Below are 13547 nucleotides of genomic sequence, written 5' to 3'. Positions count from 1 at the left end.
TGCAGCCACGAGACCCGGGCACCTCCTGTACGGTTTCGGGGGGTGGGGTGGTGGTGGCGTCATCCAAGTTGTAAAAAATCTCCTATTAAAGCAGGACAGGGGGAGAAAGGGGAAGAGAAAGAGAAACAGCCTATTATACCAATATCATTTTAGTTCTTGTTAGCTCATGAATTGCTTATTGGGATTCCTTTTTGGCTGCTTGCCCAGAACAGTTGGAGGAAAAAAACAAAACAAAACAAAACAAAAAAAGTAGGCAAGCCAATCCTTAGTGAACCCACGAAGCTCCTGCTGGAAACATCCTCCTTCCAGGGTCTCCCCTTCCTAATACCGACTTGCCAGATGCTCTGGCCTGCTCTCCTAGCTACTCCAGAGTTGGACGGGTGTTAAAACCAAATCAGTGTCTTCCCTCCCACCAGTTGGGGAGCACAGCTCACAGGACATACTCTAAAGGGACTACATAGTTAGAGTAGTTTAACTGGAATCAGCAACTTGAGCATTCTGTTTAAATGTATACATACCTAAACAGACCAACTTACTAATACAGAAACTGATCTCATTTACTAGTAAAGCCATTACAAACAGAAGCATGGAGATTTGTTAAACCTAAGTGGAAGACTCCAGCAACTTGGTTTTATTAACTCAAAGACCAATTTCACTGATGAAACATTTAACTAATATTTATAGATAGTCTCTGAACTAATTTATCAGGTCTTTGGCTAGAGCTTTTTTCCCTTCAAAATGACCCTCCTTAAAACAAAGCTATTAACTTACTTGTGCCTATTTGTGTCTTTTGCACTTACACTGCAAAATCCTCTAGAGGCACATCTATGCTAGATGCCCTAAATGACAAGCAAAGACAAAAACACCCCCATGCCCTGCCCCAAAAAATAAACTACCAAAGACTCCGTCTTGAAAACCACTCGGAAACAGAGAACTGGAAAAGGCTGAAGAACACCAAATTTCTGGAGCTAGGTAAGGACTGAGGGTCTTGGCTACTCAGCACTACACCACCTCACTTTCAACCCTTAACCCTTCAGAAAAGAATCCATAGCCGTGAATTGTATATCTACACTCCCTATAAAATACACATGGAAGGTACGTATCTCTGAATCAGATTCAGAGTTGTCAGTATACTGAGCTGATTTTTCCAAGGCAGAGCCTACAGTGCGTCAGAAGACTCCTTTCATTTTGTTTGAAGCAAAACATGTAACACACCGAATAGCACTAACTCAAGTCTCAGCAATAAGATATGACAGCAAAAGGAAAAGCTGGTGAAAGGAATGTGTTAAACCAGACCTTTCAGACTAGGGTGCTTCCCTGCATGTCAAAAATAGATGCCTGTGTCAGATCAGGATCACAGTTTCAATCCTCCCTCAGCAATAGGTGCTTATGTTACCTATTTTGAAAGCAGGACCAGTTCCCATTTCAAAGAGAACTGTGGGTGCAGAATAGAAGGAAAAGAAAATAATGTCCACTCTTTTGATACAATAGCCTAACAAAGCATTTGCACACAGCATGAGAAATTCTCATGCAGTGTGACTGGCAGGCGGGAGAGACTCAAGACTCCATCTCTCATCTCCCAAAAGAGTGCACTTACCATCAGCCACCACCAGCACACTCTCTTGCTTTCTCATCAGAGCTATAAAACATGCTAAGATGAAGAAAAGGCTCATGGGACCACCGTGAGAGCAGGCACGAACAGCACAAACTTTCTGTAGAAAAGGCACAGCTCTACCTCCTGGAATAAATCGCCTACAGAGTTCTTTGATGCTGGCCGCTACCTGTGGTACTGCTTGGGAAGAGACACCTGTTCACACTGAAAGCCACCCGCCTGCAGCCAGCCATCAGAAAAAAATACACTTCTCGTCAAAACAGAGTGAAGAACTGAAGGCCATGGTTTCAAGGAAGGGATGGAGAGCTAACTTATTCTCAAGACTTGTCTAGAAATTGTCAACATTTATTCCTATAGTGTTTTTCAGCCACAGATTTCCCTTCCTGCTGAAGGGAAGGGAAGACAGGAAGAAAAGGCTGAACTAGAGAAACATTCAATTAAAGCATATGTGGAACAGGAATATTACTTGGTCAGCCTTGTGCATCATGGTCCAGTTATGGTCATTTGAGATAATTCCCTCCTTCCCATCCCCTCCCAAGTCTTTCCTTGCACACCTACCCACCACATCATATATGCACTTAAAGTCTTTCTAAGCTACAGCAGAAGCCACTATGTTAGACTATTATTCTTCGCCCTGTCACTCCTGATTACAGTTTCACTTCTAAATACAGTAAGCATGAAGAGTCTAGGATAGTATTTCCTTGTTAAAACTTAACAGAGAAAACAAGCATTAAGAAAACAAAATATAACTGTTTCTCAGTTCTGTAATGATAACCACAAAAATCATGATTTCCCATGTTTCTGCAAAAGACCAGCTTTCACATGGGGGGGGGGGGGGGGGGGGGAACACAATACAACAAAGACCAGCAAAAAAAAAAAAAACAGCAACAAAAAAACCCTACAACCCTATAAACTCATAGTAGACATCTTAAACCTGGAAGCAGTTTAATCTTTGGGCTCACTTCAGATATGGACTTAAGCATAGGCTTAGTTCCAGTAAAGTTAGTGGTATCTCTCACATAAAGTACCTTGTTAAATCACGAATTGCAGCTTTCCAGTGTAAGAAAATGCCATATGTATTTTCAGAATCATTCACTGGGATGAAGAGTTTTCAATACACATTGTAAAATTCACACTAAAAATTTCTACTAACATTTGTTAGAGGTTTATGAAATCACCTTGAAGAGCTTAGTTACTGCTGAGTCAGTGTAGATCCAGAAATCAAGCAGAGTGCTCTACGTAGAGCTTTATTCCCACTGGCTTAAAATGATTTGTCCATGGACCCAATACTGCATACTAGGTGCTTCTGCACCTAGAAAAATGGGAATAATTCCCACCCTTTGGCAAAGTACTTAGAGAAATAATTGAAAGACATTCTATAAACGCTACCTTCAATAGGTCTTCTTTCAAAAGTGAGGTTCTTCCTCAGAAGTTTTCATTGCCCCAAAAAAATCACTTGGAAAGACAAGTGGGAGTAAAAGGCCAAGTCAAATACTACAGCATTTAGGCATGACATACTAATGCACTCCTATATATGTGTGTATATATATACACACACACACACAAAGAATGGCATAACTTCACAGGACTGAGGGCTTAAAATAAGGGACTAGATTCATTATGGATAAATTTACCAACTCATACATGGGAAAAACAATCCTAGCCTCACATACAAAATTATGAGGTCTGGCCTGATCTGTATCACTTAGGAAGATGATCTCGGTGTTACAAATGTTTTTGCTAAAAAGGTCAGCCTGATACTGAACGGTAGAGTCAGAATATTAAATCTTACATTACAAATTATTAGCAAAGGAATTCGGAAGGGAAATTGGGAAAGCCGGAAACATAATTATGCCACTGCATAAATCCATGGTCTACCCACACTTCAAATTTAACGTGCAGTTCTGGTCTCCTTATCACTCCTTCTTCCAGAGAGATTCATTTGACTGACTAAACAGACTGACCACAGGCTTAGGAAATCCTATATGCAGCAAATAATTGAAGACAGAGTTTTAAATGAGCGCAGCCCACAAATTCACCCTGTTCTTGCCTTTCCTTAGGTATCCATTTATAACTTCCATGAGATAAAGAAGGTTGAATTGGATCAATTTTGAAATCTAAATCAGCGTGGCCACTTTTACCTTCTTATTCACTCCAACTTTGTGATCAGCAAAAGCAGTGTATCACAATGAAATACTGTTTACAACTGCACTGGAAACAGAAGCATCTCCTCATCGATAAATCAGCTGTTAACTTTTAGACAAGGCTTCCAGCCATCTTGCTGCTCTTGCAAACATAGATACTACATTTCATAAATGCCACAGTACTCACACTTATTAGCATATACACATTTGAATTTTTCCACTGAAATAAATACCCTTGAACCAAATTTCTAGACTGTTTTATCTGAGATTGTGATGCTATGCAACTTTAAAAAGAAAACCCAAACTCAGAGGAACTTCAGTACACATTTTAATTATTTTAGTAGTGTTAGACAAAAGTAGTATTTCAAGGCAATGAAAATTAGAGATCATCTACACATTTAAAGCTCTTCTACGAAGAAGGAAGTTTTGAGTACTAGAAACTTAAGACAGACTATGTACAGAAAATCCTGTAAAGCCTTTGTGTGATTTTTTTTTTTTCCTGTTTGCAGCAAGGATGATGAAAGCTTTCAAAACATTTGGAGTAACTCAACACCAGCAAGCTTTCCTTTCCCAAATTACTGTGCTGCTTCTGAATTCTCAACACTTGCCACAGAACATGTCTACAACATTCTCTTGATACTAGACTTCATCAAAAAAGAGAAAGAAAAGCCCTGCAAATGTGTTTTCTTAGTTGCATTAAATATACTAATCCTAACCCACTCATATAAAGTTGCTACTATTAGCACGTATTTCCACATGTAAACTATTCACTACTTAATATTAAATATTGCCATACTATTTCTTTGTGACCAAAATTAAAACCTAACCCAATATTTACTAATATTCATTCTCTTCAGTACATGGTAGAAGCTTTATCTATCTTAATGTCTACCTTCTCCCCCAACTCATTCATTAAAAGTCTCCTACTTAAAAAAGTATTAAGTATTCTGAAAAGATGAAAATTTCATTTCCAAAAACAGGAAACAGGAGTACATATCAGAAAAACTGACATCAGCATGTACACTTACTGTCTCATGACAATTGCAGCCACGAGCTTTTTTGTCGTCTAGCTAATACAGAGATTCATGCCTCCGTACCACAACTCCTGCGTCCTGAGAACAGACTTTCCAAATGCTTTATGGGCTTACTGTATTTGAGTAGCAGCAGATTCATCACTGAACAGCTGGAGTTTTGCCCAGCAAAACAAACTATATTCTATACTGAAGCGAGGGACATGATGATTAGGCTTTTCATATCCCTCTCATGTTGTAAATTATGGAATTATCAGAAAACTGTAATCATGAAAATGCTAAACTAAGGAGAATGTATTTTTACAGCAAATGAGCATAATTATGTTTACCATATTTGGGCCCAAAGTTGGCTGGCAATTCAGTCTGTATATAGACAGCAATATCTGATTCACTGTCACAGGATATGAATAAACCAGAGCAATCCAGTGTGAGTAACAGTCTCCCTCCTATAACAAAACCAAACACTAGTGTGTACATAATAGTCCAAAAACATCATATAATACTACTGTAAATAGCTATTACATAAATAGTAGTAGTTGAATAGTTTTTAACCTTAATTCTACAAATCATTCTTGAACTAATCTTTGTAACAGGAGACTTCTGGAACTGTCAAAATGCTTTATTTCTAACAAATCTATGGGTTTTAATATATTAGATTATGTGCAACTAATTCCTGTAGCTGATGAAGGAACAGAGGTGACAAGTAATTTGAGATCATAAAGACTAAAAAAGTAGAAACGGTAGCATGCATACTTCATAACCTTCCCTCATTTTTTTCTAATCAAAAAAGCTGCTTCTGTGTCATGGGCATAGCGTTCCCCTCCTCATTAAGACCAGAATTTATAAGTCTTAATTAAATATAGATGAGATTTTTAAAATAGCACTAACTCATCCTGCATAGTTGGGGTCAAAACATGATTGGTTGTAAAATCAAGTGTAGCATACTTCCAGTTTATAATCTCTAATACAAAATCAAAAGGGAAAAATATAGCCAAATTTTGCCAACTATAACCTTTCCACCTTAAGAACACCCAAAGCTTAGCACTTACCTAGTTGTTCTGCCTGCTTTACACAGCAGACAACTAAAAAAAATCCTGCCCCCGAGTTGCTCAATCTTCTGCAAATGCCATTAACAACTGGCTTAAACAGAAGTTAAGCGCCAGAGACAAAAGGATTCTCCTCTTGCCCTTTTTCAACAAGCCCCTGTGTTCCAGCAAGTATCACCCCACCTTCACCACAATGGCAACAGCTTGCATCTTTGAGACTGCAGCATCTAGTGCCTTCTATTAGCTGCTTCAGTAATCCTGCTTTCTATTTCAGTCCACAGAATAATTTGTTGCCTTTTATCCACACAATATAAATGCCAAAATAGGCCACAGGTCAACTTAAAATCAAAAAGCTGCAGACTGAAGGCTGAGGAATGCTAGAGCAATACTAGGTCTTCTCCATCCACTCCTTACCATGACACAGATATAAGAAATTTCCGGTTTTACAAGCAATTAGTTACTTGGGTTTGGGATTTTTTTATGTTCTTCCTAGGACTAAGACTAGCTTGCTTAAAGTTATTTTCTTTTTATTAAGAAAAGCTAAAAATATTTTAATATTTTAACAGACTATTGTTTTCCTGCTTCTTTAAAAACAGAGTTAACTCTTAATAATGAAGTTTAGTTTCTTTCAATACAAATAAATTTATACGCTTGAAAAATAAATCTCATTTTTTATATCTAGTGTAGACGCTACCAAGGAATATAAATAACTTCACACAAGAGCTACTTGCTAACAAATGCATACATGGAATTCTGCCGGCACGTCTCAGCAGCACGCATCGCTTTTCTAGCTTCCGGCTTTAAGCTGCTACATTAAGTATATGGCATGGAAAGGCATACAACAGTCAAACTGATGTTCAGATAAATACTGATGTGATTTGACTGATGTAATGTGATTTTTCCTTTTAAAAAATGCATTGTTCTTAGGTTATAAATTATTCCCCAAAGAGCTCTCCAAGTATTTCCCAATAAAATTATCAAGTGTTAAATAATTATCAATCCTAGCTTACAACATAAAGTACAGTCAGACCACCTTACCATGTCCTGAAAGTAGAAGTACTGACAGTTTTATATAAACAACTAAGCCCTCAGTCATAGGCACGATCTGTCACCAGGTTATGTGCCAAAATTTCTGCACTGAGTTGTGCAAGAAATATTTTGCCCTGCAGAGGATACAATGGGATATTTATGCTGGTATAATACATCTTGAAAGCAAAACAGATGTAAAGTTTTAATCCATAAAACAAATTACCATGATGCGATTGATCTATTCAGTATAAATCAAACATCCATAAGCAAACCCAAAGACCTAAGCTTAAACTTTTGTTATTTTAGATGTTTCGGAAAACTCGCATGTGTCTTCTCCCCTGAAGCTCCAAGATATCACACACATGCATCAGTGGAAGACCCTAACTTCATGCCTAATAAAGTACATGCACTGTTATCTCCCAATATTCATTAACAGAGCTGAATTTTGTTCACAAATGAAGACTGGAAAGAAACATTTATAATTTTAAGTGGTGTCTTCTGATGTGTCAATTATACTTACAAATTATTATCAACACGAAAGACATGGCTTACATTAAACGCTGTTTAGACGATTTAAGCCATGCTGACACTCCTTCCCAGTAACTTATGTTGACAAAGGGCTTTCTGCTGCAGAAATTGCAACACAGTAAAGCTCTGCCAGCCATAAGACACTGCAAAGATGCCAAATACATTTAAGCAATGTTTCAATACCAGCTGATGCATTTATTACAGATCTGGCCAGACCCCCTTCAAACCTATTTCCTACGTATTAGATTTAGAAAAAGCAACCTTTTTGCCACCAGGACTGTTTGTGCAGAGGGCACGCTGACAGCCAGAACCACCCCACTGGTACCAAGCACTGCCCATGACTAATCTGGCACCAGCAAGCGATGGTAAGGAAAAGGCTACAATACACAACACTAAGCGTCAAGGCGATGCCTGGCAATTTCTACTTTATATATTACTACAAAACCCCCAGGCACCATTTTTAGCCACTGTTGGATTTCCTCCCTTCTCCCCATCCCCCAACCAGGCTCCAAACCTTGAAGTAACCTTGTTCTGTTCCCCCCCCAGAGACAGCTCCATGCCTGAAACATAACCTCTAATCTTATTTTCTATTTCTAGCATACAATTCACGACCCTTATCCCAATTTTTTAAATTAAATATCCTCCATGTCACAGACTCTGCTTCCTATACTCAGGATAGCGTACAGAGTATGTCAGGATTTATAACCATACTTTTATTGTTGAGGACAATTTTACATTACTTTTTAGAGCATTAGAAACATAGAGTATTTACGCAATATAGGTTTAAAAGCCTTCTCTGAAAAAGAGGTTTTCAATACCACTGTCAGTACTCCACTGCAATGAAACAGCTTTATTTGTTAGGTTTCGATAAAGACCTTAAAATAGAACAGATCTGCACTTCAGGGCAGTTTGCAAAGCAAAGCATTAACTTCCAGCTATTATTGATACTTGGAGAATATCTGTGGACATTAAGCTGAAGTCTTACAAATTACAGTGGTTTATTACAAAGGAAGTCTTCTCATCTGACACCACCTATTTATGAGAAGGACTCTGCTTAAACTTGCTTGGTTTCTTGCAACAACGAAGTGTGTAGTTTGTTTGCCATCAATTCTGTAATATTTCTTACACAAAAAAAATTAAAATAAAAATAGCCTACTGGATCAGATGTCCACATAGGCCATAATGGCAGTGGTCAAAATGTATACTTTTAATTAATTAGCCTCCTTCATATTTTTATCAATTATATCCAATTTGTACAGTTGCTAGGGCAAAATGTTCCTCCATGCACAAATTCTCCCACAAAAGCACTTTGATACAGAACAGCTCTCTGAAGAACGAAAAAATATTTTTCTGTCTCCAAAGTGCTGAAAAACAAGAAGTTTCCAGGATGCATCCCAAGCCTGGAGGTTGCAGTCTGACACAGCCATGCCCTCTCAGAGCTGCAGAGAGTTACAAGTACACATCTGCGTTTTCATCAGCCACATGCTAACGCTCTTCTGCCTACCCCAAAATAAGCTATTTCAGTCACAGAAAACACATCCCCACGGAGCATGGAGGGAACGTCTGTTACTGTTCAGCTGGCTCACCCTGTAGAGATTAACTGATTTGGTCACTGTGCATTAGTGAATACCTTCACTTACACATAGTGAAAGTTAAAAAAAAAAGTTAATTCCATGTACCCACATAACAAAATATTTATAATGCTTATACCAAGCTAGCAGCTAGCCTTTCAAAACAAGGCCAACTGTATTGATATGACTTTCTGTTGATTAAACAGAAAATTAGTCAGCCTAGGATGCTAATAGCAAAGAAATTGCCCCTAGTAATTCACAAAATTACTTTCTGAATTCTATTTGAGACATAATCAGTTATGGGACAACTTGACCACACAAGCAAAATTAGGAAAGAAGGAATAATCCTTGTACTAAGACATGAAGTATTATGATGTGTTTTGTTAAATTTATATGTATCTTATCAACATGTTTTACAATAAATACGGTTTGTTTTGCATTGGTCTGCACAGGCAGTTCTAGTAAATACCATTAGTTTGTTCTACTTTCTCTCTCCCACTCCTTCAGCTTCCATCCTATTCTCAGCAGGGCATCGTTTGAATTTATTGGTAGTTCCACAGAAATTGAATAGTGCAAGTGGGAGGACAGCCTCTAGGAATAAAAGCAGATGAGTGAACATAAATCAGGCTAGAGAAAAACAAGTGTGAGAATTTTTTAAGGTAGCAGAGCTGGATTTTGAAATGGACTGGAAAACAATAAATACAGAAATTGTGAAGTCAAGAGTTCTGATCAACATACTTATCAGATCAATTTATACTATGAAGCAAAAGTTAGCAAGATAACAGGAGCAGTGCAATCAGAAGTAGCCTGACATGAGATTGATTCCTAGGTGGCTACTGGGGGAGTTCACAATACTTTCTTTCTGTACTTTAAAAAAAATAAATAAAATTACCTTGTCAACATAAATGATAATTGCAAGTCAGGACTGCCTTTCCCTCAGCAAAAAAAGGATGCTATAAAAACATATTTTGAATGGTAACTTCATTGAGTCTTAAGGGTCAATGTTTAAAAGCTTCTCCACCCCACCCCAAAATGAGGACTAGACACATCTTAACCTCACTGAGATTCTCATGTCAATGAATGACAGCCACAAAAATTTATCATAGCACTAGGAAAATATTTGCAAGTATGTTTTCAAAAGGATACAGTTATTCAAGTGGAAAAAGAGTATCACACCACCACTGTCCAACAACCCAACTATTTCAAAATATTAAATTCATTAAGCATTTTATTACTGTGGTCCCCATAAAATACAGAATTAAAAAACTAATGTAATATTGCTTGTTGATGTAAATATAATTTTAAAAATGTTTTCCCACAGTCTCTGCTTTTAGTAAGGAAGTTACAGGAGAACTTGTTCTAAAGTCCTCACTGACGACAGTATTAAGAAGGTCTTTACTTTTTCCAAACTGTTTCCACTCCCATCTTTCATAAGCTTGTGGGAACACAGTATAGGTGGGTTTATTGCATTTATTAACATTCTTCACTAGTCATAAAGAATGAAAACCAAGTAGGTACCAAAGTAAATCCATACTTGACACCATTTTAAAATCCTCACTTCATTGGGAAAGGGCTCCTGGAGTACAATCACTGATGCAGCCTGGAGATGCACGATAATTCATGCCTTAATTCTGGATAAAGCATGCACTAAACATTCTGCTAAGTCAAAACAACCCTTTTTACATAGAATAGTTTATATGAAACATTCAAATTACTCCATGAGCATCTGAAAAAACATTTAAGCTCACTGAAAATGTAGGGATTTTTTTAAAGTTTCTGAAAGGAAATCTGAGAAGGATTTCTGAAAAATAAAGCCTTCCGCTTACAGCCCACCAGCATCATTAGGTGAAGTCATCATAGTGCTAACAGCAATACTGTTACTACTGCCGTCAGCACTGAAGCTTAAAGAAACGAACATTGATCATCATAATGGCTGATTGTTTTGTTTGGTATTTAACAATACAGTTATTAAATTAATTTTTCAAAATTAATTGGACAATTCAATTTTAAATATTAAGTACATTAACATGATCTACAAGAATATTAACATGATCTAGTAAACATCATATTTAAGATAAAATTAGTGGCCAAAATAGACAACATGTGCCTTCTGACTCTCTGCTACCTATCATGAACTTCCACAATACATCTGATCCAGCCCACATGGAGCTAGCTTGGGGAGCCTGTAGCCTGCTATGAAACCCACCTTCCCACAAGAAGCCAGACACTGCTGTCATCAACACCTCTCAAGAACCACAGCCAGGGATCTTCTGTTTGAACACTGATCTCATCTAAGACATTCCTACATATTCACCACTTCCGAGTTCTTCCAACCCCAGTGGAACCGTCACATAGTGGCTATGGCTCAGCCAGACTGATTTTGGACAAAACTCAATGCCCACTACTACTCCATAATCAATATTATGGAAACAACTCCATCCACACATGTCTCAGGAGAAGGTAAGCAAAATTATTACTTAGGCAAAAAGTTCACCTTACATCTGCTTTAAGATAAATGACATAGTAATAGACACCCACAGAACAATTAACTGTTTGGAGAGAACCCTGCTGCTAGACCCTAAGATCTAAGGCTCAAACTTCCACTACAGTTCTTTACTATATTCTCCATTTACAGATAATACATCTTCTTCCACGTTTTTTCCCCATTAGGCAAGCTCTGACAAAAACCTGAACTTGTGTGTGCCCTGCTCCTGAATTACTGATGGCAGCAAAAACTGCAAATCACTACTGCACAATCAAACAAAACAGCTAACATGCTTTTGCAGGAAGGATTTCCATCCATTCCTGTTCTCCAAAGCATTACATAGAAAAATAAAACTAGAAAACTGTTTTCCTACTGCTACAGTAGGAAATACTCCTTCCTTCCAAGGCTCTGTAAGGATCTTGCTCTATTTCTAGACTTATTCTTTCAGGCAATTACAACTTCTATATTCTGCATAAGCCTACGATATGTATCTGTAGAAATCTCTCAGGGAATAGTACAATGAATAAATACAGGCATACTACATTCATTTTTTGCATCTTCTTTTCAAAAAAGCTATTATAATACCAAGTCTGTAGTCACCTGCCATTTTTGAACACTAAAAATATATCTTACTTTCTTACTTTCAGTTCAAGAACATTGGTCCTATTTTCAATTTCTTTTTCCTACTTTTAGATTCACTCCAGCAAGCTTAAAACACACAGTATTATAGATACATCCTTACTACACATCAAGGTATTTATGTATTTGGGTTTATCCACAATATAAAATACATATTTCCTGCATACACCTAACAATACTTGTTATATGCCTATTACATGATATATGTTCTCTTTTATTCAGGGATTTTAATTTCAATGAGTCATTTTATTAAAATTTCCATTCTAGAAATAATTACCTTCCTTCAAAGTGTCCAGTAACACTATGCAGCTGGAGCAGACCAGACCACTTTTTACATTTATCATTTTGTTAGGAACAATGTGTGCTACAGTCAGAACTAGGACTAACCACAACCAGAGTATTATTTGCTATACCAAGGGATTTTTATCCTCAACTACTACTCATGTATTGCTGTGCAGCAGGAGAGTTTAAACAGTGCTTCAGCTGCACAGACACTAACACTTACACCAAACTCAGTTTAGAACAACAGGAAATCTTTCACATTTCCAGCATGGCAGATTCCTCTTCCCATCTTTCGGCTAACATTCCAATCCTTGCTGTGTAATACATATAAACAGGAGAGTTTTAAATATGAATTAAAGTGAAAAGCGGGGAAAAGCAGTAAAAGTAGGGGGAAAAGCAGTAAAAGTAGGGGGAAAAGCAGTAAAAGTAGGGGGAAAAGCAGTAAAAGTAGGGGGAAAAGCAGTAAAAGTAGGGGGAAAAGCAGTAAAAGTAGGGGGAAAAGCAGTAAAAGTAGGGGGAAAAGCAGTAAAAGTAGGGGGAAAAGCAGTAAAAGTAGGGGGAAAAGCAGTAAAAGTAGGGGGAAAAGCAGTAAAAGTAGGGGGAAAAGCAGTAAAAGTAGGGGGAAAAGCAGTAAAAGTAGGGGGAAAAGCAGTAAAAGTAGGGGGAAAAATAATCACAGTGAGAAAAGAAAAGGAGAGAGACAATTCAGCAGCATAAGAAAATTAGATGATTGTGGGCTTGGCAAGAAATTGACAGTTTTCTTTACAGTGTATCAATATAATGATATTCAAAATTGAGATTAAACTATATTTTAGGGCTCCCAAATGCTATTAGTAAGGCATTCTGCTGCTTTTTGAGTTGCTGTATGCTTATCAGCAAATGATTTTAAACAGTATAGCCACTTGTAAAATGGAGTCTTATCTCCTCTTACAGCTAACGTATTATTCTCTGCCTGGAATAGTAAATTCTTCCATGAACTGCTCTTCACATGTTTCAGGTGATTATGCTGGCATTTCTTTGCCTCTGAAATTGAAACACATAGACTCCATTCACACTGACATTTGTCCATATTTTGGACAGGACAGTGGATTTTTATTGGTCAGAAGTAGTACTTAAATCACTACTAATGAAAACAATTTCAATGTTATATTAAGCAATCTGTAGTAGTAAGTTCCTAGAA

At 37.4% G+C, this 13547-nt stretch overlaps 1 protein-coding gene across 4 annotated transcripts in view; it reads right to left on the bottom strand.

Annotated features, from left to right (window-relative positions):
- GARRE1 (granule associated Rac and RHOG effector 1) overlaps nucleotides 1-13547 on the bottom strand; it is a 62636-nt gene that overhangs the window by 38301 nt on the left and 10788 nt on the right. The gene's annotated exons all lie outside the window — the stretch shown is intronic.

Source organism: Buteo buteo, chromosome 11 (genome assembly GCF_964188355.1).
Source record: "Buteo buteo chromosome 11, bButBut1.hap1.1, whole genome shotgun sequence".
Classification (NCBI taxonomy): domain Eukaryota; kingdom Metazoa; phylum Chordata; class Aves; order Accipitriformes; family Accipitridae; genus Buteo; species Buteo buteo.
The sequence above is the reverse complement of the archived record's forward strand: the minus strand, read 5'-3'. Positions and strand labels throughout refer to the sequence as shown.